The sequence below is a fragment of the Cinclus cinclus genome, chromosome 9 (genome assembly GCF_963662255.1).
Source record: "Cinclus cinclus chromosome 9, bCinCin1.1, whole genome shotgun sequence".
NCBI lineage: Eukaryota > Metazoa > Chordata > Aves > Passeriformes > Cinclidae > Cinclus > Cinclus cinclus.
The window spans coordinates 17326704-17354532 of record NC_085054.1 but is presented as its reverse complement, the minus strand read 5'-3'; the positions used below and the strand labels follow the sequence as shown (position 1 = coordinate 17354532).

The following is a 27829-nucleotide window of genomic DNA, read 5'->3' as shown; positions in this document are numbered from 1 at the left end:
ATAGCTTATGAAAGTACTTTCACTATTTTAAGTACTTCACTGAGGGGTTCACAGATGTGTACCTAAGTCACTAAACTTCCTCAATCAGGCAACATCACACAAATGCCAAGCACTGAACCTTTCCCCTCCATCTTTCAATCAATGCGTTTACATCACACAAAGCAACAATAGTGATATTTAGTACCCATAATTCAGCTGCTGTATTAAATCACCTTTAAATAGATTTTTTTACTCCAGTTTCTGCAGTGACAGAGTGAATACCAAGATATTCTGCACATGCAAGAAGCTGCCTTTCTGCTGGACTAGGAGAAGATGTTTTCAATAACAGTCTTCCAGACTACTGTATTTGCATACTTTATACCAAACCCAAAAGCAGTATTTCTATCTTCAAATAGGAACTGGATTATTACACCAGTACAGGGTGTAATAATTTCAGAATCTCTATAGTTAAGAAGGCTAAAAAGCTGTGGAGAGCTTTACTTATGGGACAAGTGCTATCCTTGGTCTCCCTCATGGAGTGCTGTGCCTACCACTATAAAAGCATTTACAGCCAAATGAGTGCTCTCCAACATAGCTTCCAGAGTGCTGTAGAATGAAGAGTGGCACAATACAACATTCTTGGTAACTCTGGGATTGGGTGGCAGACTATTAACTCAGAGCCACTTGACTTCAACACAGAGAATTAGGACACATTTAGTTCAGGACACTTCCCTTTATGACCTAGCAAATGACAGGTCACATGAACATACAGAATTAGCGCAGAATATAAACTGTGCATTTATTCTTGTGTGCTCCTGGAGACATTTTCTACCTGTGCAGATCACTTTGCCAGAATGAAAAAAACTACTACTCTGAAACACAGCCAGCTCATCTCACAGCTCCAGCCTTTCCCAGGAAATCAGCACAACAGGGTGCTTCCATACACTAATGCACACAGTATAGGGAATAATCTGGAGACACTGGGGGTCTGTGTGTGGCTGCAGGGGGTTAGAACCTCACTGGGATCACAGAGATGAGCTGGGGTAGCTCTCATGGTTACAGTGCTGCTGTGTGGATGGCTACAGGCTCTTTAGGGCAGACCAGAAAGGCAGAAGAGAGTTGACTTTCCCATGAGAAAAGCTGGAGGGCAAAAAGCTCTGCCTAGAGATGATAATGAGCCAGTTTATGGCTCAGGAGTGCACAGACAGCAGGAGGACTGGACTAGGCAGACTCCACAAGTGTATTCCAGCCTCAGCAACTTTAAGTCAAGTCTATTCCCAGCAATGCAGTTGCTATAAATCTTATCTGTGGGAAGGCCCATTTTTCAACTAGCACAAGCAGTACAGCAGAGCTAGAAAACTTAAAGCCAATCCATCATGACTAACACTTAATTAGAAACCTTATCTAATACTTATTTACAAGAGTATAACAGGTTCATGTTCTGCTGTGGCCCCGTTATACTATTATACCAGATGATATTAGAAGACAGTTGTGAATACTTAAGGAGTTGGACAAGAACACTGCTTGACTGCAGTTTTACAAGTTAAACAAAGAAAAAGACGCACAGTATCACCATCAATTGGTCTACCTAATAGTTTTTTAAATTAGTTTCCTTCCTTTAAAACTTCAGAACAGATTCAACCAATAAAGCCTACTTTAAATTCAATTTGCCTTGTAGGACAAACTTAAAAGTAAATTTCCAGCACCTGTAGAATTGTTTAAAAAATTAAATTGTTTCCTAAACTGTGTTTTGAAACATTATAAAATGCAAAGAGAAATGGAAATGTGTGCTTGAAAATGCTGCTGTCTTTTGAAATACCATTTCCCTAAATTTCTTGGCTAGTCTATTTTATGACATGGTAGATAAAAGCAGAAAGCTGCCATAAAAGTCAGTCAGTGAGACTTCTTGGTGAGTACACTTATGAGAATTCCTTACCTACCCCAAATGAGATCTCACAATAAGCCAAGAACACTAAATAGCAGATGAGTACCATCATGGAGAGGAGTTTCTTACTGCAGCAGCAGTTTAGTGGAAAGGCTGTATCACAGATCACTACGTACTTTACAATTAATTAATTTTTATCAGGGAGCAGCTTCCCCAGTTAGCAAAAAACACCTATTTTCTGGAAAGCTGAGGCTACTGGCATCCAACTCGATCTAAAACTACTTCACTTGTTAAAATGTCTGCTTTAGACTGGTGCCCAAGACAGCATCCTCTGGATCAGGGTAGCACTAACCTTATAAAAGGCCTATTTAAAAAAAAAAAAAAAAAGGCACTTTAGTGTGTGTTCTGCAGGATGAAGTCCAGGGTTCAGGTAGTTCCTACAAATAATCTTTTAAAGTGCTTGTTCATGTTAAGCATAATCCTGTAATGCAGTACTTTATAACAGTCTTGCCTAAAAAGTGGGATTCTTTTCTCTGTTAAACCTGTGAGTCAAACCACCAGCCTGGGGGGTGGGGGGGGGAATCATCAATATTAAATCCAAGTTGGAAACATTTTCAATATGTCCATCTACCATACCCAAAATATGGGCTAGTCTAGGTCTGCAGTACTCTTCTGAAAAATAATCTTTCACTACAGGCAAAAATATATACAGAAGGAGCTAGAAGCCAGAGAAATCAGCATCTGCTTAACTCAGCATATTCTCAGCTTTCCAGTTCTATGCTTTGACTCCAGATTAGTTTTGACACATTTTGAATTTAAGAAGAACATATTAAAAACTCCAGTTTCGCTGCATTATTAGCGGCCAAAAATGTTTCACACTAATCACTTCAACTGACAGCAACACTAATTCACAAACTAACAGCTAACAGGATTAAGATTTTAACAAATGCTTATAATCCTAGAACTGCTTTTTTCGGTCTCTGACTTGTGATCCAGCAAAGATTCCTAGTAAGGACTGCATTTCCATTAAGTCTCATATTCGTGTAATCAACCATTACTCCTTTGTCAACAACTTCAGCAACGAAGGCTATGGGCTCAAGGTTCCACAGAAAACAGTTGAAGCTCTAAGCAAACACTTTGTTACCATAAAGAATCAAGTAGCTACTTACACATCAGCCTAAATAACATTCACACATTACACAACTCCATGACTTTAATTTTGACAGGTCTTGAAAAACACATTTATGCATCTCAAGCACAAGAGACAAAACAGATCCTCTAATATTGCTATTAAAGCAGCATTTGGAAAAACATGAAGAGATAAAGCATGAGTTATACAGACTTGCTTAAATGACAAGACAATTTGATATTTCTGGGGCAGGCATGGAGGCAAGTTGTTTAGTTCTGTTTAATGGGCTAAAAGAGCTACCAATGAAATGATGGCTTCTTAGCAGCTATTAACAAGGACTGTTTAAATACATGTTCTTTAGCCTCTTATCAAGAAGCAAGAATCAACTGTATCATTCAACAAAAGCCATAAAATTGACTATTACAACTAGGAGAGTGAAACAGCCAGGAATGTTTGCTGACCTTGCTGTTCCAAGCAATAGCAGGCAACAAGCAATGGAACCTTATCACCACTGCTTGACAGTGATGCAGAACACTTAGCAGAGACACGGGGCTCAAAGGTGGATGAAGAGAGAAAACCTAAAAACTGCAGGTTTTTATCAGCAAGGCAGTATTTCCAACTCAAGACATAATGAATTTGAGAAAGTACGCTGCTGTATAACCTGGCTGATAATTAAGATCAGAATGTCTCCTAAGTCAGTCATGTGAACTTACTTGAAGTTAGGCACACAGGGAGTGAAAAGCAGCAAGCACCTACATTTATCTACTTCTGTGCCCCACCCCCCAGCCACTGCCTTTCACTCAAATCCAAGGACACCACTGCTGCCATCCCGAGTTGCTTGCTAGAGCAACAGGCACAAGACACCTACTAACCTCAGACAGTCTTGATATCACTGTGCACTTGCACTCTCATGGGTGCTTAGAGCCTGCACAGCTGTCATAAGAAACAGGCTCCTTCAGTACCCCTGCTAAGAGAGGCTATTAATTCACATGAATTCCTTGTGTAATAGAAAGCAATTCATTTAATCAGTCACGTGGAACTTGAATCTATTTAGTAAGAAATTATTGAGTTAACATGCAATTATCCACTGCATGGAAAGTGAGTAAGTTTACAGGACAAGAACAAACTATGAACCAGATTCCCAAATCATTATGCTAGAGCTTGTTCTGCTGTTTCATGTGGTCACTTCTGCTCTGTTCACAGCACAGTTTTGTTCCATGTGAAGCCTGAACCCCAACACTTCCAAGAGAAGCAAGCAATTTTATCCAGCATTTGGTCAAATGACAGTAGGTACAAAATCAGTTAAGCAGCAGAAAAAACTTAAGAGACCAAATGAAGCATTAGAACACAGAAACCATAAACCATCCAGGATTTCAGTGCACACATCCAAGTTGTCCAGGCAGTGTCCCATCATTAATGACTTGATTTGATCAAAATGCCTCAACTGCTCTTCTACCCAGATTTCCAGTCCCACTGCACTGACAATTAGAGACAAGTTTGAGAGTTTTAAAGGATAGCCAAGAAAGGATATTGTCTGGTCAAATTAAGCTTTCAGTTAAGAACCTTTGTAAAGCATTCCAGCTAAATCTTTAGACTAGAAATTCCTCTCCGATATATACATAACGCTAGCAAAAATAGGTCAGCTTCACTTTCTTCCAGGCATGCAAAACAGAATCAAGTTGAACTTACTCCAAAACAAGTGAAAATAAACAATTTACTACTAAAAGTCTAACACAGGCTAGTCCTGTAAACAGGTTTCCTGAAGGCTATTTCATTCCTAGATTAAATATTTAATAGAGGAAATAAATGCAAAATACATCACCATGGTATCATCTGGTCATAAGCAAAAATCCCAATAGTTAAAATTATTCTAGCAAGTCTGCTATATGTGAATAAGTGCAAAGATGCTATTGTCAACTTGAGGTATTGCTATTAAATTCTGTGTAATAAAATTATTTTCAGCCATCAAACAAATCACTTCCAAGAACCACATGTCTGGTTCCAAGCTGTTAGTTCCTACTGACAACTTTAACAAATGAGGACAGGGAGTTGCCTGTCTGTTTCCATCCTGAGAGGTAAGTGATTTTCAGAAAAAAGTGTCTTTTTAAAATGTCTTAAACACTCCCTGCCCCTCAGAAGAGAAACAAGGATCTTGGGATCAGAGAAGTAACATTAGAACAGTTAAAAAAAAGGCAAAATCCAATACTACTCCAACTGCACACTTTAGCTGCAAAAATGGCAAGGCTGCTTCTTGTGTAGGTGCAGCCTCCTCATTCCCTTCCACCATGAAAATACCCAGGCACAGTCAAGGCTAAGTCTCCTGTTCTCAGAACTGAATCGATTCAAGAGGGCTCCAGCAGAATGACCAAGTTAGGCCTCCAACCAGCTGTTCAGGAAACATGACTGGGCTGCTTTGTCTCACCTCACTCCCTGCCCTCCTACAGGTAAGGTCATGCTGAGGCACCATCCTTCTCTTCCTACAAGATCTACAGCGGTAAGGCTGCAAGGAGGATAAATACGGTCACAGAGAGAACCTACCCAGATAAAACAAGATCCCCCAGGAACTTCTGGCTCAGCTGAGACGGACAACATCCCAAACCCTCTGTTTATCTTCCACCAGCGAAACGTTATCACTTATCCGAGGGCACCAATGGGAGGCAGGGCAGCTTGACTAACGCTAAAGGCCAGCTCCTCCTCGCCCTTTCTCTCCCCCACGTCCCACTTGTAGATAGGAACCACAGCGATCTCCGGCTCCACCTCAGCCCAGCGCCACCGGCAGCCGCAGGAGTGGCCGAATCCACGAGCGGGGCCCTCTCGCCTCCCACTGCGGCTCCCGCGCAGGCCCGACGGTCACCGGCTGTCCCCGCTCTCCCCTCGCCCAGCCCCGGTGCTCTCCCACGGCCGAGGAACCGCCGGGTAGAAGCCGTGGGGCTCTCCTCGCCCCATGCATCGGGAGAGAGGAGCTGCCCCGCACCGCCGGTGACACCTTCCTTCCCTCCCTCCCCCCAGAGAGCGGAGACCGGGTCTCAGCCACATCCCCAGGCTGCGGGCAGGACTCGGCGACTCCCGCCTGCCTTCACCGAGGGCGCGGGGCCGGGAGGGCTGAGGCCCCCACAAGCCGGGGTTAGGGGATCCCGAGGTCGCTGCTCGCCCTCACCTGGGGGCTAAGGCCCGGCTCCCGTCTCGGCTGTGCCCCCCGGTCCCGCTGCTCCCGCTGCCGCCGCGCCCCGGCTCTCATTGAGGGGGCAGCGCCGCCGCCCGCGCGCCCCCGCCGCGCACTTCCGCCCTCGCCGGCGCCGGGCCCGGCTCCCCGCGAGTGAGAGCGCGCCCGCCCGCCGGTCACGTGCCTCTCACGAACCAATCAGCTTCGGGGGCGGGGCGGAACCGGCCGGAGGGTGTGAGGGGCCGGTCCTGCCAGCCCAGCAGCTGACGGCAGCGGGAAGTTGCTGCCCGCCCCATGGCCGCTTCCCCTTTGTTGCCCCCCAGCTCTGTGCAGAGCGAGTGATCCTGTAAACCTTGCAGGCTCGGTTTGACCCAAAAGAATCACAGAATCATTTAGGTCGGAAAGGACCTCTGGGATTATCGAGTCCAATCTATGACTAAACACCACTATGTCAACTAGACCATGGCACTGAGTACCACGTCCAGTCTTTCCTTAAACACTCCCAGAGACGGTGAGTTCACCACCTCCCTGGGCAGCCCACTCCAGTGTCTAATCATCCTTTCTGTAAAGAATTTCCTCCTGATGTCCCACCCAAGCCTCACCTGGCGAACTTGAGGCTGTGTCCTCTCATCCTGTCCCTGGCTGCCTGGGAGAAGAGTCCGACTCCCACTTGGCTACAGCCTTCTGTCAGGGAGCTGTAGAGAACGAGAAGGTTCCCCTTGAGCCTCCTTTTCTCCAGGCTAAACATCCCCAGCTCCCTCAGCCTCTCCTCATAGTACTTGTGCTCCAGACCCCTCACCAGCTTTATCCCCCTCCTCTGGATTTACTCCAGCAACTCAATGTCCTCCCTGAACTGAGGGACAGAACGGGACACAGGATTTGAGCTGTGGCTTCACCAGTGCTGAGTGCAGGGGGAAGAGAAGTTAGAAAGGGCTCTGTCTTAAATACATCACATATTTTAGTGCAAATTCTACCAATGGATGCAGAAATTAAGTCTGAAGTCAGAATGCAAGGGAATGGTAATGACCCTGATTTGACTCATAAGGGCTGGGAGTGCTGAGTGCTTTATTAAATCACTGAGCTGCAATACTGTCACGTGTGTGCAGCATGGAGCATTTTTCACTGCTCAGGAAAGGAAAATAATTACTATTGGTGTATTTACTGTGATTATTTCTTCAAGTCTTCATCCATTCCTAAATCCAAATTCTCTCTCGCCATCCCTAATGTTGCTAACCACATGGTCAGGCACAGCTATCTTGTCAGTTACCAAAGAAAGCATACCTTTTCTCATTGCTTTAATCTGCTTCATTTTTCTAGGCTTCAATGTTGACCTATTTGAATTCCACTCATTAAATTTAAGAGTGAATATGCTGGGTAAAATTATTTCTTCTGGAAAAACATGCGTTGCACCCACTTTGGGAAATGATGGGAATTATGATTACCACTGATCTCTGGGGTTTGGTTCCTCTGGGACAGAACTAATATGTTAAGTAACTGTGTTAACTCATGCTTTCACACTGGGTTTCCATGTGGCCTCCTGCAGAAGAGAAAGGAAAAGACTCAATCACACTCTAGCTCTATCCACTGATGACTGGGTGAAATTGTATTTTCAAGTTGGAGAGCATAAAGAAGGCCTGCCACTTAAAATAAATGCAAAGAAAAATTATCCTTAAAAAAGTGATAGGTGAAACTATGGCCTATTGCCAAAGCTAAATAAAATGGAGGAGGAAATTGAAAGAGTTTTTCTAAAATCTGTAATTTCAGGGTTGGGGAAAAAATGCCAGGAACTGGAAAAAGAAGTTGCAGAGGCAGGAAAAAAAAGTAGTTGTGCGGCACTGAGAAACAGCTGAGTACTTCAGGACTGCATAAAAAGCAAGTATCTTATGAATTTTTCCTCTTTTCAAGGAAACAACATTTTCTATGTTGTAAGTAAACAGGATTTACATCATACTTACATCATGATCATCAGTTTCTCTTCCTAACTCAAACTGCAAACCACCAGATTTTAGTTAACTCCTTGTGTGGAAAAGAGAAATTATGAAATTAAGGTATTGTGAAAGGTTCTGATTACAGCAATTCTTTCCCTCTGCTTTATAGATTGTATTGGAACTGCATCAATATTCATTCTGCACTAGAAGTTGGCAGACTGACAGGTATTTGCTATTTGATACCATCCACGCAGAGAAAGAATAAGCAGAGAAAAAAAATATTGCCAAATGTGAAAGAATCCTGTTTTACAGCTAACACTTAAATTAGCCAATTCGTGGTATTTCTAGGATTAAACAGGAATGGTTTTTAATATAGATTTTGTACATGGGTATGTGGTCCTAAAACCGAACAAATCCAAGAAGACTCAAGCAAAAATGAATTATCACTGTTTACTATTTATCCTGTAACTGTGTCTCCATGGCCATCTTTCCTGTCACACTGACGCTGTGGTGGATTCCTTGCTCAGATGTAACAATTCACAGAAGATAAACATTTCCAGCAAATTGTAGCTATCATTAAAAACTGCCAAGAACCTGGGAAGCTGAGTCTTTTCAAACTGAAGGCAATACAAGTCTCCTGCACATACCACAGTGCTGACACTTCCTCTTTCCCCTTGCAAAAAAGACGGTCAAGAAATGAACCACATCTACCCTGCTTCTGAAAATTGTTTAGGGGAAACCTGCTTCTTTGTAGTAATCCACTCATGACAAAGAACATTTGTGTGATACCACATTTTGAATTATTATGCACGTTGCCTGGTATAATCTCCATGGTTACAGATATATTTTTTGCTTCAGTACTTTAGGAAGAAAAATTCTATAGAAAAATTTAGGGGAGAAAATTCCTTTTCACTGTCATTTATATTGCATTTATTTTATTCTATGTGCTTTCACTTTCTAAACAAGTAAAATTTCAGTAGAAATGGAAAAAATTGTCTCCGGCTGTTTCTTTATCCTTCCATAATGTCTTTTAAACTGCAAATTCCTGGAGATGGGGAGAGTATTTTTTATGCATATATTTTGTTTCTAACCCACTGACAATGTAACAGGGCACTGTGTGTCACTGCCAGAGTCATAAAAATCAGTAAGTGTGGTGGGATGACTGAACAGTAAATATTTTTTCCTTGCAAAGATTAGAACTCATTAGCAGTTCTAAATACAAATTAGCTGAAGTTAGTTCCAGAAACTGGTGATGGGAAAAATGTAAATCCCAGATATTTAGCTCTTTTCCTACACCATTTGCACACCTGGTTATTCTTAGATAGCATTCATAGTGGAAACAGAGGAATGCTTGCATTATCTAGAATACTGTGATGTCCCATTTGTTCCCAGAATACACAGTTTTTTTGTATGTGCAGAGTTGAGCTGAGTTAGTCTAGGCTCAGATAACTTATAAGAAGAGGTACATTTACATAGTGTACCCTCAAACAGAGTTTGTTCTAAATTAAAAATAGTGTAGTCAAAGCTGATTTTCTATTTGGGCATGGATAGCCTAACAAGAAGTACATTTTACAGATTATTTGTATATGTAAGAGAATGCAGCTGACCTCACCACAATTTATGAATCTCAGCATTCAAAAACCATAAAGCAATAAACAGAAATATATCTGAAAGAAGCAACAGTAAACAAAATATGACTCTGGTTTAAGTCTTGTAGGAGATTATGGTGTTTTGACGGTACCATTCTCTTTATTTTTGTTACACACTGCTGGAAATCACTGCACTAAAATAAAGTTCACTGTCAAATAACCTTTCAATTTCAGATACAGCTGGGATTTGTCAGGATCATATCACAAGGTCATTTTTAAGGAGATTCTCACTGACATTTTGTGAGGTAAGGGATTTCACATTCCAGTTTTACAAGTGTTACACTTCTGATCATCATGATTATCAACACCATGACAGATTTAGGGCCTGATCTTGGAAATTCTACAGAAGGAGCTAAGTTTATTGTAAATAACTTGATAGCCAAGAATCAAAAGAAAATAAAGGGCCTACAGAGAGTTAGAAGAGGTCATTCCATGGCTCAAAGCCAAGATCAGTTACACATATATAATTTCTGGCACGTAATTTTTTAAAATGCAATTAAGATTGTGATAATACTCATAGCAGTTTGTTTAAAGTACTGGACTACTTTATCATAAGAAAAAACCCAACAACATTTACCTTAACTGTCTTCCTGCAGGTTAAGCATATTAATGAGTTGCATACTGGACATATCCATGAGATTTTTTTCTTTTCTCTTTTTTGCTCCTGTATGATAAATATTCAAAAATCATCATTTTTTACACTCTTTATAGTTCTTTTCCTCTTTCAAATAACACCTGATTTTGCAGCTGTTTTTTGTAGGTCATGTTTCCTAATTGCCAGTCACTCTCCTTCTGGACTCCCTCCAGCTGGCCCATGTTTGCTGAAGTGCAGTGCTGAAGCAAATACATTAACTAAATCTTTACCTGTTAAATGTAGAGTAGAAAGTGTGCCTTAGTGTCTTACAGATCATACTGAAGTCAGTTTGGTAAAATCATGAATTATTACAAAAATAGATAAGGCAGGAGATTTATTTCAGAATAATAAGCAGCTGGCACAGTGGAGGATTTACCTCCCTGAGTTGAACAGTGCTACCTTGTTGAACAGCTGCTGTTGGAAGGTGAGGTGGGCATACTTGAAAAAAATTCATGCTAACAGATCTTGTCCCCCTTATTTTTAAATCAAATTTTCCAGATTAAATTAGTAACAAATATATTACATTAATAATGAAAATTACGGGCTTTTATAGCAGCCAGTATTCTAGCAGTAAGGAAGTAACATATCAGAAAGAAAAAGATTTCTCAATTAAAATTATATTATTTTTAGGTACCTACTTCTGTCTACATCTCTAATTAAGTTGATGTAACTTAGAATGAGGTTAAAATGTTCTTCTGAAAATTAAATCTTTTTTTTTTTTTTATGTAAACATATTCTGACAATGTCCTTAACTTTTAGTCTACTATCTTCATTACTGGAAGTGCAGTTGTTCCTTTTCCATGTTTAATCACAATGTCTTTTGCAAATGTTTAGAAGTTTTGATGCCCCTTCACCATTTAATAGATTTTTTTTTTAAAGTACCTCACAACTTATCAGAAAAATCTCAGCAAATGAATTTTGTAACACAGTTTTTGTTATGACAGTACCTATTCAAGAATGGTACTCCTCCTAGAATAAACTCTGACATGACTGGGCTAAAAAATATCAGACTTTTCTTGCGCCTACAATGTAACTTTGCACCATGGTGCTGGGAAATGTCTAATTAAAGGTCTAAATGGGAACATAAATGGCAAATCTCTTCTGGAAGTTCTGTATAAAGTGGTTTGGATGGTGAAACAAGTGACTACCAATTTTGTCTACAAAAATTCCTCTTCAGCTGTACTTTGCTACAGACACTACTCCCTAAATTTTCACCATATAACATTTCATTGTTTGTTAGTTCCTGTATTTAAATACGGAGGTGAAAGCCTTAAAAAAAAGGGGGTAAATTGGATAGTAAACCTGTAGGAACTTATTCCACCAGTGAAGCTTATGAGGAAGTTTGTGTGCCTATGAATACATTAATATAAGTATCATATTGTTATGGCATTACATTGTCCTCAGCTAGAGAGCTTGTTAAGACATGTTACTTGTGGTTGATAAGTCTACAGTCCACAAAGTCTACTAATACATCTACAAAGAGCTCCTCTTTTTTTCAATGTTAAATTCGTAAAAGTACGATAAGCTTTACATTAGAGGATTAAGGAAGGCAATTTCAAAATAAGCATGCACTGTATCACGTAACATTTGGGCTTTTGAATTATTTTTATCTTTTCAGTGAACAGTAACACGCACAGGATCTATCAGAAGAGTCAGAGATTACCATTTTAGAAAAGACTATTTGCTAAAAGCCAAATATTCTATGTCACTAGTAGAAAATTGTGTTTTAATATATTAATAGCTTTAATCAGTATTCAATCTGCAAACTCATCAATAAATGCATTGTAAATAAAAAAATTAAAAAAACAAATACTACATTCTATCTTCTGATGCAACTTACAGTAAATCTCCTATTCCTTTGGAAAAGTGTGGGAGGAGCTGTGCTGGTTTGTGGGGTCCTCAATCTACAAAAGTAATGTACCTTGGCCAAAACATAACTACAGAACTCTCTCAGTTCACAACCATGGCATAAGCTCATAAGCTTCTCTTCAATCCTCAAGTTTTGTTATTTCATTATTATGTATTTCGGGAATACTGTAAAAAATAAAACAGGAGCACTGCAGTAAAATGAAGACTAACAAAATTGCCAAGAGCCAGCAAGTTCTGAATTGCGACTTCTGATACTGTGGGTAATGTGAGCAAGCAAAGGGGAAATACAAGGAGAAAGGAACTTGTGAGGAGAGAGAGTGGGTATATATATATATATATATATATATATACACACACATATACATTTCTAATTTAAAAGTTGAAGCTGTTGTGATTTTGCACAACTAAAATAGTGTTTAAGGGTCAGAAATACTGCATGTGCCCAAAATTCATTGAAGCTACACTGGATTTGTAGCACAAGAGAACTACATTACGTAGTCACAACCAAGTCTACTTACACTTCTACCTAGGCTGATCTCCTCAAAATAAATAACTGAAATCCCAAATCCATCTCATATTTGCAGCCTAAAAGAAGCTGTTTACTGGGAAACCATGAATATTTGCCTTAATTTAGTCTGGCTTTTCCCTTCCATTGCAGAACCACGTTTTAAGACCTTGAAAGTTGTGTTACAGATTTGTCTAGAGCAGAATGGTCAAAGAATGGCTTCTTTGGACATTGTTTGAAAAACATATTTTAAAAAATATAGTTTATTGAATAGTGTCGTATCTTGACTTTCTCAAGTCTTGTTTTCTTGTTTTGACATTTTAATAGACGAGAGCAGAATCTGTGTATATCATTTACTGCAAATCTGCACCTGTACTACTGCTGAATCAGTATGTCTGTAATGCAAATACTGAACAAATTAATGCAAGTTCCATCTATTCAGAAAGAAAACCTAAAATTTACAGTAAAAAAAACTATATCTTCATCTTCTAAAAGTCCTTGAGAATTAAGATTACCTTTAATCATACAAAATACCTTTCTGTAAATTTGAGATCTTTAGTAAAAAGCTTTACACAACCTTTCAGAGAACAATAAATCAAACTTTGACTTTTCAAAATTGCTTTGCTGCACTCGGGCATGAATTTCATCTTAAAGCTGGACTTTGCGAAGGGCAACAACAGACCTTTAGCCTATTTTTCCTGAATAGATTTTCAGTAGCAGAAAATGAATTGGTTTGATCTGGCTCACACAACTACAGTTACTCCCTTTATAATTCTTGCCAATTTTTTAGGCTTTCCATTTTCTATACAATAATTCATTAACATTTTAAATGGAATTATAACCAGGTCATAAGATATACAAGGCCTGCTTTTCCCCTGCCTTTTTTCTTCCATACCAATTCCTGTCTGTGAAAACATCTGCAAAATGCTAAGTGTCAATTGATACAGATTTAATCACTAGAGAAATGGTCACATAAGGTAGAGAGGTGGCCCTTAAAATTATTTTTCCATTCTCTGGGAGCAGTGCACAATGCATTAAAATTAATGGGAATCTTCCTTCAGTTCTTTTGGAAAAGAAAAAAAAGAAGAAAAAACGCTTCATGCTCTTTGGAATGCAAGAGTGCAATGCATTTGGCCACTGTGGCTGCAGATATCCATCATGTCAGATGCAAAATGCAACAGTCATGTCACGTCCATGCTAGATTCAGCTTGATGTAGTTCTGCCTTTTCACTTTCCTTTCACAGAGCCTAAGCAATGTGACCACCTGCTGAATCCCTCTCTTTAGCATGTAAAGAATCCTTTGTTAGGATCAGCTGGGCTTCTTTGACTTCTTAGCTCAGAAACAGTTTCCTTGTGGCTTTTCTTATACATTTCCAAGAGTTTTCTTGGGATAACTTGGGAAACTTTCAATTCAGGAAAAGATTGTAAAACTCAATTCTTTTTCCACTTAGCTGATTTGCACTTTCTTGCTTTGTTGTATATCAATGGAGATAGGTCTAAGCTACCATTTCTAAATACAGTCTGAATCATGGCAGAAAGTTGCAGCAGCATTCTGCTTGCAGTTAAAATTTCCTTAAACTTCAGGACACCATCTTTAATACTTTATTAAATTGAGCTCATCTTTACAATTCTTATAATTTCTTGCCCAGAGACCGCTGTGAGTTTACAGAAGTTTTTGGTTTCACTAAGCCATAGGTAGCTTTTCTGCCATTAAGGTCGTACGTATCTTACAGAAGTTTCATTTCTTTGTTCTTATCATGCAAATACAGCAATTAAAAAGTAGAAACAGGTAAAGATTTCAGCATTAAAAAAAAAAAAAGTCAAAACTTCTGATGGGGAACTATTTTGCAAATAGAAGTAAAAGATTCACTTAGGACTTTTACCTGCCCTAATTGATTATCGGCACTAAAAGAAGACTTGATTATTGGCACTAAAAAGTTAGGAATCACTGTAATATGATTCCAGAGGGCCTTAGGAGACCTCAGATACAAGAGTCTATTCTAGTTGAAAGCAAATGAGATTTATTCAATAGCTTGATGGCAGTGTGGGAAACATTGTGTCTCATCCCCAGAATTTTCCATCTTGGTTTAAAGCTGTTCTTATGAGGTGACTCCACACACAAGATCCTTATGACATGGTGTTTAACTGTTGGCTTTTGACATAGCTCTTGCATCACACAGGTGAACTATCTGATATTTATTTGATCTGCTTCTCAGAAATGGGTATAAATCAAAAATAATCTTTCCAGTCAGTTGCCAAAAACCGTAAGTGCAAAAACAAGGTGTGATTGCCACATCTACAGCATCAATTTCACCAGCACTTTCACCTTCTCCTTTCTAAAAGTTTTTAATAAAAGTGCTGCCCTCTTACTATGTTAGTTGGTATAAATGCAGATGTCATAAAGGAGGGTACTGTCTGATTTTACAGATCTCAAGGTCACAAATCACGAAATGAAAAATGAAAAAGGCTGTAAAATTATTTCTCTAAAAAAATGGTTTCTATCTCCCACAAGCTAAATATAAGTTTCTTTTGGCAACAGAAGAAATAAGACTTTTTGTGCTTTTCCAGACAGCTAATGGAGGACCATGCTCACCTACCCCTTTAGAGACTTCTTTCATTATATAGCCACAATTAACAGGAAGACCAGCCTTTAAAGCTGACCAATAAGACATCTGTCATCTTTTTAAGATGTACATTCTTTCTCCATCTAGCAAATTTCAAAAACGTGTCACAGGCTTGGGTTATGGAGAGACTCTAAAGTTGCTGCTAGAAGGGGTGAAAACATGCTAGTCTGGATTAGAAAGTGCTGAGCAGCAGACAGAGCTGCCATACATTAGAAGGTACCACACTTTGTGGCTACTCCTGATCTTATTTTAGATCCACACCACAGAGCTATTTCCTGTTTGTATTTTGGTACATGTGCACTTTTAGCTCTCTAAGAAGCATACTTTGTGTTCCAGCAGGAGAGTTTGAGTCAATTTTTATTCTTATTAACCAATATTAATTCTAACTCTGTTTTTGTTAATTCCAAACTTTTGACTATTCATTTTTCAGGAGAGTGTCAATGGCTCATTGCTCCAGGATGTAACTCATTTGTATTCTCAACTGAGTAAAGTAGACTTTTCCAGCCTGCTGGAGACACAGTTATTTGGGCAGCCAGAGCTCTCATTCAAACCCTAGGTTTCAAGCTGAACCTTTTCCTCATATGCTCCTGATGTTTTCCAAATTACCAAAACAGTCTGCTGGCAGCCTTATTTTAGTTATATAAAAAATGTTTTAGTTCCAGCTCTTACTCTGATCCAATGTACAACCATTTCATTCTAATTCTGCCAAAACTTTGCCACCCTTGTTCTAGTTCCTGCTAATAAAATGCATTGTTTCCTGATCTGCATCCTGTTAGTGCTGACACAGTCTCCTCATAGTCAGTGTGGGTTCATCCCACCAAGGACAGGAAATGTTCTGCTTTTCTGATTCAAATCCGACCAGAAATAATGTAGACAAAGAAACTTTTAAGAGGGATAGTTTAGGTAAGAACAGGACAGTTGAAAATGTAACTGCCAAAGTTACAAACTCAAAGGGACAAAATATCAGAACTAAGACCTAAAAGTCTTTGATAAATGGTAAAAGTAAGAGTAATGAAACAGTCTGAGAATTTAGCCTAATATCATCTTTCTTATTTTTGTTTTTTTCCTAAGGTTTTTGTTGTGGCTTTTTTTTTTTTGTTTTGGTTTTTGTGATAGGGTTTTTTTAAATGTATTCTAGTCGGTATAACTTGTTGTTTACACTGGTTTGAGTAGATTCCAATTTAAATTTATATTATTTAATAAATGATCTACACGGAATTTAATGCTGTTAACAATAACTGTGTGGAATCACCTCATGAGGTTGACAGCTTTAAATCTGCCCTTTATGACCAATTGTCTAAAAAGGCAACCAAATTCACTTCTAAACAGTTAAAAACTGTGTGATTAACTGTGGTGGGTTCTTCAAGCGTTAATATTACAAAAACTGCCTGTGGAACTGGTAATTGCTAGATAAGAAATGAAGGACTATTAGGGCACAAGAGGCTGAACCATGAGGATTCACCCTGGCTTAGGGGACATGGAAGTTCTGTGTATAAAGACAAACCATTGTTATTTGAACTCTGCTACTTAGTCACACTAAATATATTTGAATTTCACAAATTATCAAATGGTGTGCAATAGCTGTGCTGCTGAAAGAATTAAAGTTCTCAGCTGAGAATTTAAATGGGACATGGCACAAATATTTAAGCCAAGGCATAGCACTAAAAGGTGAAAACTGACCAAGTATGCTTGATAAAGGGAGACAAAACAAAGACAGGCAAGCCCTCAGGCTCTTCATTTCACAGTTCCCTTGAGCAAATTAGAAAGTCACAGTGTAGGAGAGTAAATGTAATGGGTCCTTTGCACAGCCACATCCAAAATCATGAATTCTTTTTCCTAACCAAATCTGAATATTCTTCTGATTCAACAAGGATGGGTAAGGGATTTGCTGTGTTAGTAAGGACTCTTTAGCTGATTTAGCATGACGAGGCAGGATGCTCTCCTTCCTCTGAGATTGCTAACGAGTGTCAGGAAGTATTGCCTTCCTTCCTGGCTCCAAGCTTGCTACCTCTACAACATCCTATGCCTCTTCTGGCAGGGCTTCCTTGCCAGAATACAGAGCAGACAGATATGCTCTGTCATATGCTCCACATGCTGCTAAAAAATAGAGAGTCCAAACATTTCTGGTGGATGCAGTGCTCTTATTTCTCTTTTGTCCTCTGTTGTACAAATAACCATCATGTTTTATCTAGTAGTGAGTATTTTGGTTGTGAAGGACCAATCTGTAATTAACTTTGTTATGATAATTATTATAGCAATGTAAAATTACGGACATATAGATTAATTACAATTTTGGAAAGCAATAGTTTTGACACCTTTGGGTTTGAAATCTGTATCAACAGATTTGGGTAGGTTCAATATACCTACAAAAATTTGAATATGTTCAAAATACCTACAGTTGTAGTTATTTTATTTAAATTCTAGCTGTCTCAACTACATGTTTCACCTCCGTAATAATGAATTTTTCCCAGTGGTGACTCAGAGGAAATAGTCTCTCCATGCAATTTTTCGCAGAGTAAATCACAGAAGTTTCCCAAAGTTTTCACTGAAAAAAATGCTACTGTGGAGCAAGAATTTAATGCAACCCCAAATAAATACTAGCTTAAATACATGACCAAATGTAATTTCATGAAGCTGTGACCTCACTAGAATACTGCCTGGTTTGGGAACCTTTTTACACTGTTACATAGCAGATGTAGCTATATTAGCATAGATGAGCTATATTAGCAGCCTGTAACACAAGGCAGCACAGACTCAGCTTGTCCTGCAGACTAAAGGTTTATTTAATATTTACATAGTCTAAGATACCGGGAATGAATCTACTAGCTGCAGTACTACTGGCCACCTCTCCCCTTCAGTCCTCTCTGTTTCAAGAGCTATGACCATATTCCGTTCCAGTGACTTTAGCACTAAATCTGGATATACATTGAGATGGCAGACTAGAATTTGACAGCTGTTCAAGATGGACCTAATTTGTATTGTGAAATTACTTCTTGCTTTCTTCTCGATATTAGCTCAGCTGGTCCGAGTATGGTGCTAATAACAACAAGGTCATGGGTTTGATCTCCATATAGGCCATTCACTTAAAAGTTGGACTCAGTAATCCTTATGGGTCCCTTCCAAATCAGAATATTCTGTGATTACAGAAAGTTACAGACATAAATGATGCCTTAAAAGGCATAAATGATGCTTAAAGCCAAATGCTCCTTCCTTGTGAAGACTATAATTAACAATAAGTAATAAAACGACAATATAAAGAAGTACTGCCAGGAGGCAATATATTCTTTCCAGAGACTATGCTTCCCTATGGGACATGCATGCACTTAGTCATTCTTAATCCACAATCGGTTCAGATTAAGTACTCTGTTTCTTTTAAAGATGTAAATAGCAACGCCTAGTGGATTAGCATAGAAACACATTATGGAAGAAATGCATTTTAGGAAGGATTTGAATGAAGATAGCTTTGAATGTGAGTTCTTCCAGAAATCTTATCAGCAAAGATTTTACATTCAGAGAAGAATAGTTGCTGCCTTTTCATCAGTTACTTTCTGAAAAACAAGCATTTAAGAGAGATAAGGAAACTTTCTTGTAGACTATGCTTATTATCAAATAGCAACTTTGCTCCACCCTTCCCTTGTATTTGGCTTCTCACAGAGTGCCTGGAGCTGCCGTTTTGTTCCAAGATTACCTTCAGAAAAATCCCCTGCCATTATCAGACATGCAAACAAAAGAAAGAAGTGTATACCACTTCCAAAGAGGAAAAATGTAATTAAGTGCCATTGATCAAAATCTGGAGAGGTACCCAGTTAGCTTGACTGAGATGACAATCAACTGCAGTTCAGGACTGTGATTTCATATTTCCTACTATTCACAGTCATACTTGGGCAGTCAATCAGGCTTGAGGGGAAGGCTAGGTGGAGCAACAGGCTGCAGGGGAAAATTACTGTCCCTTGCTCTCTGCTGTGTCCCATCCCTCCTACCCTCCCCCTGACAAGTAGCAAATAAGAACGCAGCAGTAGAGAGGTGCTGCTATTCTTACCTGCTCAGCAAAGAGGTAAGACAGTAAGCTATCTAGAAGTACTTCTTTTGCATGTCCAAGTACTCAAAATCATTCAGACAGAAGCACAGCAACAATTTCTCTGTATCAGGGTGCTATCCTAGCCCACATTACCTTCTCTTTGGGGTGAGGCAGCAGCTCATCCTGAGAATAATCTTCACTCCTTTCCTTCTCCCTGAGAGGAGGCAGCAGCTTGCTAGCTGGAATTTCCATAGAAGAGGTGTTTCAGACATGACAGAAGATCCTGTAGACCAGATTAGGCCAGAGGGCTGCATTTTGAACCATGCAGGTCAAGAATCTCCAAAATTCATCTGTGTCAGCCTGACTGCATCCACTGACTGTGCTCTGAGTTAGGTCAGTGTTAAGAGCTTTTGGAGATCACTGTTTATATCTGGACATAAAGACTTATTCCACCCTCAGTCTTTGTGCAAACCTTCTCTTTACAATAGGACACTGCTCACAGCAGGGCTATGCAACCCTATCAGGATAGTCTCAGACACTGGGCAACATTACAAAGGAAATTGTCATCACCCAACAATCTCACACACAGCTTGTGGCTTTTGGAGTCATCAGCTCTTACTAGAAACAAACACAAACCAGTATGAACAGGCTGAATAATTATATTGAACTCATAATCCTGACGGTTGTAGCCAGTTTGATTTTTCCTTGGTTACCTCATTTGTTGTCACAACACTTCATTCTGGAGCAGAAACCCAGTGGACAAAGCATGGGATTAGTAAATTAGTAATTTAACCCTATCCTTAGTACTAGTCCTTATGTACTGTGACAATGTGGAGACTTGCACAGTATTATGAAGGAAAGCGTTGTGTCACAGTGTTGAGGTGGGAGAAGTACTGTTTATGATTGTGATTGATACTGTGTTGCTGCAGCATAGTTTTAGTAAGAATAATGTTGCAACACAAATGTTTCTTTCAGCTGGGAATATAACTTGTTTGTTAGACTACCGGAGTAGAAGGAATTTCCAACATCCGAGCTCATTCAAGCCTTTTAAGTGAAAACAGAGACTTGGCTGACTAAGACTAAGACGACCAGGACTGAAAAAGTTTGGCATTTAGATCACAGTAGTAGCAAAACCAGATGACAAAGCAGAGCTTTAAAAAGCCTCTCAGACAGAAAGGTTTGGAGTGGAAGGGAAGTTAGAGGAATGGAGGGTGTCCTTACTAAGGGGAGGAGATAGGAAACAATGATGCTATAGTGGCAGCAGAGCTGATAAAGGTCAGAGACAATAAGCTCTGATTTGCTTTCTTTCAAAACACTCATATAAAGTTGGTGATTTTTCAGTGAAAGATTAGGGACATTGTGGCCAGGGAGTTTGCTGTGCTTGTATGATTGTAATCTACAGTGCTTTAGTCTTTCAAGCAAAAAACCGTGCCTTCAGCAATTTCATGTAAAGGATATCTGCTTTGCATTAGACTTGCCATAAACCTTCTGAAGAGTTAGCTATAAACCTTAAGATCTGCACTTTAAGGGAAGCTCAGGGAAGGGTCAGTCCAAGCTCTGGTATTTGGAGAAGTCACTGGAGGACATGGAACAAGCAATGAGGCTGTCAGATCTAACTCCATCCAAGAGATACTAAGCAGAATATTTCCACTTTAAATACACGATTTTGTGACCACCTATTGAAGAATTGTGCCAGACACAAGAGACAAGTGTCCCAAGGGCATGGGACCATAGCTGGATCTTGTGAAATTAATGAGGGGTAGTACTACAGGAGGATCCATCTTAAATTTCTTTTACAGAAATTGATTATACAGATCTATCTCCTAGGAAACAGTATTTATCTACATTAACATTCATTATCTAGTACTAGATATACAGAATATGCCTAGGTTCAGTGCAGTTTAGATTTCCCTTCTTTAGCATTCCTACAGCTTGCCAGAATGTCTGCTTCTGCAGAAACAAAGGTTAATTAAACACATCCGCCCATTAGATCAAGGAGTGAACATTATTACAATCTGGCCCCAAGCTACCTTCTTCAGCTGTGAGCACTGAAAGACACTAGGAGCTACAAATTAGTCCTCAAGCAAAACTAGTTTCAGCAGAAACCACTTGTTTTATTGAACAGAGAAGGTCTTCCCCATATTTACAGTTTCAGCTTGTAGTTGTCTTGCTGTACCTAGTTCCAGTAAGAAACATTCTAGGGGTATTTTGCAAGCAGTGTGATCCAAAGTTCTTGGACCTTTATGGTGCCATGTTAATACATAATAAGGAATGTTAGAAAAAAAACATTGTCTGCATTGTCTGCCTTGTCTGCATTGCTAATACCATATTTTATAATTATTTGAGTTTAAGGTAACTCATATTGGATTATTTTTTAACTTGCATTGCTTAGTTTTGCCCCTTTCACTGTGCCTGGGCCAGTGAAATAGTCTGGGAAATAAACTGGCCAATTCTCTCATTATGCATTTCTTTTCACTTTCTTTTCCCTTTCATCTTCTGGCTCTTATGTATAAGCACCATATTACCACAAATGCTTTCTCAATCCTGTAATCAAATCTCAAGAATAACACATTAACTATATGAACTCTTCAGAGCAGCACTATGGCTGTACCTCAGTTTCCCTCTTGGTGTCACAGGGAATGAAGTCTGGCAGCATATACCTTTCACAAGCCTGTACTGTTACCATGCCTATAATCCTCACTACTTGAAGAACTGACATTCTTAAAATGTTTTCTTTATGTGCTGAATCAACAGAACAAGGCTGCAATAAACCTGCCAGAGAGCAGTGACCAATAATCTGATTACTTCAAGTAGGCAGGACACACTGAGCTCTTTGAAAGAAGGATCTTAAATAATGTCAATTATGTAAAATAGCACAATATCTACTTAATCATAGAAGCTATCTATTCTCTTCAATAATAGATGAAGCAAGTATAACTCTCTGCATTCAAAATTCAAGGCCCCTATTTTGTCAGAACTCTTCTCAAATGTGATAGTGTATTATGCATCCCCCATTCTCATTCAGATTATTCACAAGTAATTTCTGCTTTTCTCAAGCTGATTCATTCTTCATACTTATTAGCTGAATTGTTAATGAAAAGGAATCTCTACCATGGACTGAATGTTCATTGATTTAATTTCTACTGGTTTGGCTAGTTTTGATCAGACACACAGACCATAGATTCTTTTTCCTATTCCCAATCTGGAAGAGAACACCTGGGCACCTTATTTTGAACCTTGTTTTTCACAAATACTGTCTAATGTTTGATTAAAAATTTCAACTTCTCAAACACTATTACCATTACACTTAACAGATTAATAATAGGAACTACAGATAAAAAGAGACATAAATAAAGAGCTACCAGAAAATATCAGTTATTCGCATTGTTTTCTTGGGTTTGGTTTCAAAGCCTATAAAAGTCACAAGATTGTCTTCTTAGCCCAACTTGTACTGGACAACTCCTGCCTGCTTTTCAAAAAAACATTTGAAATATCTTTGTCCCTGATAGTGGTACACAGACACAGTGCTGTCTTGCAAACTGCTCATCACTTGGCATCAGGATATTTTCTGAAGTTTCTGAGAAAAACCTCTTAGTCTGTAGCAAAAACAGAAAGCAAAGTTGGAGTGGTAATCTGATGGGTCTTGGACAGCTGATCACTGATGACATAGCCCTAGTGGCAAAGTGCCAAATAGTTAACATTTTAGGAAGAAGATAAATTCCAAAGGAAAACTACATGGTAGACTAGAAGTACTGACCCCAAAGAAGAAGCAGAATGTCCTTTTTGGAACATCTCTCCTTGGCATCTTACCTGAAACATTCTGTCTAGCCTGTAATTAGTAGGCAAGATGTGACAATCTTTACAAGTACAGCACGTTAAATTACTTTAGAGTTCTTTCTATAAATATAACATGCCAATGCATACTGACTGATTCTGCCACCTAGGAGCTTTATTTGCATTCAGCAATGAAGCCGTTGAATTTTTAAGGTATTTTGTTGTTAAATTTAATTTCAGTTGTAGGGCTGCCTATACCACAATGACATTACATGTGGCAAAAGTCTTTCTAAAAATCTTGGAGCTGACCACAGCCTCTGCTGCTTGTCTTGTCTACACTAAAAATACTGTATGATACAAAGTATTGTATAAGGCTGTGTAACAGACAACTGTGTCCATACTCAGGTTAATAGGTAATAGGCAAGCCATGGTAATACTATTTCTTCATTCCTCTTTCCTGAGCCTCTTTAAGTCTTATGCCTATGCACATATTTTCTGGACTATTTATCCTATGCTGAAGAGCACTATTAAACAGATAACATGGCAAGGACTGGAAAAATTTGTATATGTCCTATCAGAATAAACAAATCTGTGGACTGTGCTCAGGAAAGCTCTAAAGCTGCTGGAGTATTAATTAGCCTGAACATGGGTTCTGTTCATTTAAACAGGTCTGCAAGGATCACATCTCTTTCTCTACCACTTTATTCAGAGATGACCCAGCCTGTAGTTCAGTACTGCACTTCTAAGCACATATTTCTTAGACATGCTTTTGCTCTTTTGTGCTTCATGATACAGTTTCATTTAGACACGACAGCATAACCAGCAGTCCAACTGTTGCTTTCTGTGGGCCAATAACTTCAGTGTGCTCCATTAATTAAAGCAATGGGCGTTATTAAGTGGAAAAGTGGAATGGCCTTATACTCATGACAGCATGAAAAAAAGTTACACTGACTGAAGGAGATAGCACTTTAAAGTTGCCCTTAAAACTTACAGGGTTTTTTTGGGTTTTTTTTTTTTGGGTAGATCTAGATTATATTTTTGAAATTCAGGTTCACTGTAAACAAAATACATTGACCTGATAACCAAAAGCAATATCTACTTTTGTAAATATTTCAGTATTGCTTACGTGATTAAAACATAATACTCCAACGTGAAATTGAGAACAATTATTTGCATAGACTAAGGAGTTCATTCAACTTTAAAGTTAAGTCTACTTTGATGATTAAAATACAGGGAAAAGAACCAGAAGACATAAAATCTATTTTCAGCATTAGCACTGACTCACTGTGTGATATTAAGCAAATCACTTAATTTACTGCCTCACTCTCTGTCTCACCTGTAAAATGAGGGAGCCTGCCTCACCAGTGCTGTGTGGGATTACTTAATTAAACATTTGCTATGCATACCTAACATTTCTTGAATGCTAGCAAATTTATTTTTGAAGATGTATGTGAACAGGATACAAGAGCAGGATCAGGAAGTTTCTATAATGGAAAATACACATCTCTTTCATTTGATTAATTCTTTCCTTTGGATTTCTAAAGCACGACAACAAAATAATTAACGACAGGACCTGTTGGTTAGCAACACAAGTGAGCTAATTGGTGACATCAATATTGGCAGCAGCCTGGGCTGTTGTCATCACACACCGGTGGAGTTTGCAGTCCCCAGCAATATGGGTTGGGTGAAGAGTAAAGTCAGGCCCCTGAATTCTAATAAAGAAAAATTCCAGCTCTTCAAGGAGTTAGCAAAAGGAGCTCCCAACAAACTGCTCTCAGAAAAAAAAGGAGCAGAGCAGAGCTGGTAGACTTAGACATTTTTCACAGAGTGCAAGAACCCTCAATATCCAGGTGTAAGAAATTGGGAAAGAACATGTGGGACATAGAGGAGATTTGAGATATTCAGTGTGGCTTCATTTAGGGCAAGCAGCCAACCTAGTGGCCTGACTACAGCACATATTCCAGAATTCTAAAACTGAGTGAAGCCCTTGAAATAAGTTTATAAATTATAAATTTAAAATATATTAAATTATTTAAAATATAAATAAATAAAAAAATCATTGCCATAAACTAGACAGACCAAACTATAAGTAGGAATTAAAAATGTATCATTATTCTTCAGTAGATCACACAATTGAAGTACTAAGGTGAGTTTTCTACATGATGCATAAGTAAGTTTACATCTAACGGAAGTGAAAGGAAATAATGTTTTTCTAAACCAGAATTTTTCCTGAACTCATAGCCACGCAACTTTGTTGGAACCAAGATCTCCGTGAATTCAAGAAACAAACATTTCTATGGAAACGTGAACATCCACTGTGATATTCTATTAAATGAGTTACAAATCCCTCATGTTGCACAGTACAAGCCAATTATTAGCTGGTAGACATGTAAAAGTACTAATTGGTAGGCATGGAAAAACATCACCTGTGAAGCCTATTTGACAGCTGATCTCTCTGGCCTGCAGCTGGATCAGAAGCAGCTGGTGCAGGTCATTGTGGGAGGCAGAACCCTGGAGGACCTGTTCTAATGGTCACCTCTGGTGCAGCAATCTCCATGCTACTGAGGTTGAGCAGCACACAGCACATCTTTAGCATCCTGCTTCTCTTATCATAGCCACGTTATACAAAAGGTCAGCTTATCATAGAGCTAACTACATCAGCAATTCTTTTAACCAAAGAGGAAATTTTACCTCACAGTGCAGTTTAGCACTATGAGGACAACAGACACAGGAAAATTCAGATGCTCTATATCTTTCTAAAAGCAACTTTCGAGGTTAAAGTTCATTTGGTAGATATAAATGCACATCATTTATTTACTTTCATTATAACATTTTCTATGCTGTGAAACATTGATCAACAACCTTATACATATATTAAATATAATAATGAATCATAATCATAACTATGTTATTTATATATTTACCTAGTTTCTACTGAAGTAGCACATCAGAAACATCTGGACAAAACCTTAGGCCCTACACCAATGGTAGTGGGCTATTAGCTCTGCATTTCAGAGCTATAAACCAAGATGGGAAAATGGAGCAGTAACACTACCACAGATCACAGTTATACCAAAAAGAGTCAATGACTCACTGTGAATATTTACCTGGCCTGCATGCTTTAGGGATGAGTGAGCATTACTGAAGACTACTATTTCTTTTATTCTCCTTTGATTTTGCTTATTACTAGCTAGTACTACTACATTCCTTATATGAAACCAGATTAAGAATAAACAATGCTTGTCATCCAGCATTAACACAGTACCATGTGCTTGGGCGCAGCTGGTTTTTTTCCTGCCTGTCTGTCCATCCACAGAAAATAAGTATGTTGCCTGGCACAATATGGGTACCTTTTCTATACCTAGCCCACAACTTTAATCCAACCTCTGCACCCTGAGAGCCTCCCATGCTGCTGCTGTTCCTTTTCTCACCCCACCTGGGCCAGGGAACTCCCTTCTCCACTTCAAATGCTGTCAAATACTGACAGCAAGTTTTCCTTTTACTTTTGTGTCCCAAACTGCACATAAATGTAAATACACAGAGCAGTGATCGTTCTCTGATGCAGCTTTACAAGCTGGATAAATTGGTTGCTTTCTCAGCTGATACTCACTGTGCTTAAAGGGTCGTTGCTCCTAGAGCAGCAGTTTCTTAAGGAGTATGAATTAGGTAGGCAGGAGGTGGCAGAAGGAGCTCCACTGCAGTTTTACAGGCCAATCCACATGATGACTATAGCTGGACTCCTCCTAGTGCCTCAGAAAGTTACAAGAAAAGGGAAGGGCTCAGGATATGATATCATGCACTCATTCTAAAAACAAGGAAACTGTTGCAGATAATTTTAAAAAGTAACAGCTTAAAAATCCTGAACGCCCAATAAGAGAAAATTACTTCTCTAATTCTTCTTTCCTACCCTTTCCAGTGAAAAGTTTCAATAAATAAAAATTACAAATTTAGAAAACTATGTTTGCATCATTAGTAGGACTAGCCTAAGAGACCTACTACAACAGAGCCACCTCAGAGCAATGCTTGCTGCTGCCCGTGTCAGAGCTCTGTTGAGGCAAATGCACCCAACCTCAGCACAGCTGGGTCTACAGCCACAGCTGAGTCTGTGTAAGCAACAGGGACCCACGTGTATCCATTCCTTGACAGTATCCTGACTTGTTTACAGTTGTAAATATCTCCAAGGGTGAAAATACCAGTTTCCTGGGCATCCTGTTCAAGGGTTTGCCACCCCCACTGCAAGTCCATATGAAGTGTAACTCATGTTCCTCTGTACATATATAAGGATGGGAGGTTTTTGTTACACTAACATAGAGCATCTGGTAGAAAACCTGGAAAGGGAAGTAGTTTCAAGCTTGGGAAAGAGGTGGAAGGGATTTATAGCTTGGGGAAATGAGGAAAAGCCAAGATTTTACATTTATAGTAGGAGAGACAGCAATGAGCAGGAGTAAAAGGAATCATGGCAGTGAGGGAGGAAAGCAAGGACCACTTCATAGGTCAGGCAAGGTTGTGTGTGGGAGGAGAACTTGGATTATGACAATACAAGACCATAACTGAAGTGGTCACCACCCCCAGATTTGGGTACCTCTTACAACCTTAAATAAATCTTCAAGAGTGTGTCATAGCTAAAAATATCTTGCCAGTCCTGGCATGAAGTTGATTGCAGGAGCTTCCA

General features: G+C 39.1%; 1 protein-coding gene across 2 annotated transcripts in view; it reads right to left on the bottom strand.

Annotated features, from left to right (window-relative positions):
* RALB (RAS like proto-oncogene B) overlaps positions 1-26781 on the bottom strand; it is a 47071-nt gene extending 20290 nt beyond the window's left edge. Inside the window, exon 1 of one of the 2 annotated variants that reach the window (XM_062498135.1) lies at positions 26768-26781. The gene's annotated coding sequence lies outside the window, so the exon portion shown is untranslated. Of the gene's footprint in view, positions 1-6150; positions 6236-26767 lie in introns of those variants that run through there. The other variant, XM_062498134.1, reaches the window with a different exon arrangement.
* Between the last annotated feature and the right edge of the window lie 1048 nt (positions 26782-27829).